This window comes from Octopus bimaculoides, chromosome 6 (genome assembly GCF_001194135.2).
Source record: "Octopus bimaculoides isolate UCB-OBI-ISO-001 chromosome 6, ASM119413v2, whole genome shotgun sequence".
NCBI lineage: Eukaryota > Metazoa > Mollusca > Cephalopoda > Octopoda > Octopodidae > Octopus > Octopus bimaculoides.
In genome coordinates, this window is record NC_068986.1 from 71,084,874 (window position 1) to 71,085,294 (window position 421).

At 34.0% G+C, this 421-nt stretch overlaps 1 protein-coding gene across 1 annotated transcript in view; it reads right to left on the reverse strand.

Annotated features, from left to right (window-relative positions):
* LOC106873400 (glutamate receptor ionotropic, kainate 2) overlaps nucleotides 1–421 on the reverse strand; it is a 53,519-nt gene that overhangs the window by 7,781 nt on the left and 45,317 nt on the right. The gene's annotated exons all lie outside the window — the stretch shown is intronic.

The following is a 421-nucleotide window of genomic DNA, read 5'->3' on the forward strand; positions in this document are numbered from 1 at the left end:
ACACACAATGTACCAGAGTGTTGGCCGTCATATGATGGTTAAGACTCTAGTGTATTAATATAATGGTAGCAATTGTGGTGAACATTTTGTTATAAATTTTTAAGTTAGCGAATACTCTAGTGATTAATGCAAAAACAAATAAACAACACAAACAAACCAACAAAACAAACAATCAAGCAGAATACTTACTCAGCTAACAAACAGCTTGAATAGCATTTAATGAAAATGCTCATTACAATATGTATTAACTATTACATATCATTTTCTCAACTACAACCAACTATTATGTCATTTATTACTCCTCCTGTCGCTATGATTCTATTAACTAACTCTGTGTGTGTGTGTTGTGTGTGTGTGTTGTGTGTGTGTGTTGTGTGTGTGTGTTGTGTGTGTGTGTTGTGTGTGTGTTGTGTGTGTGTCG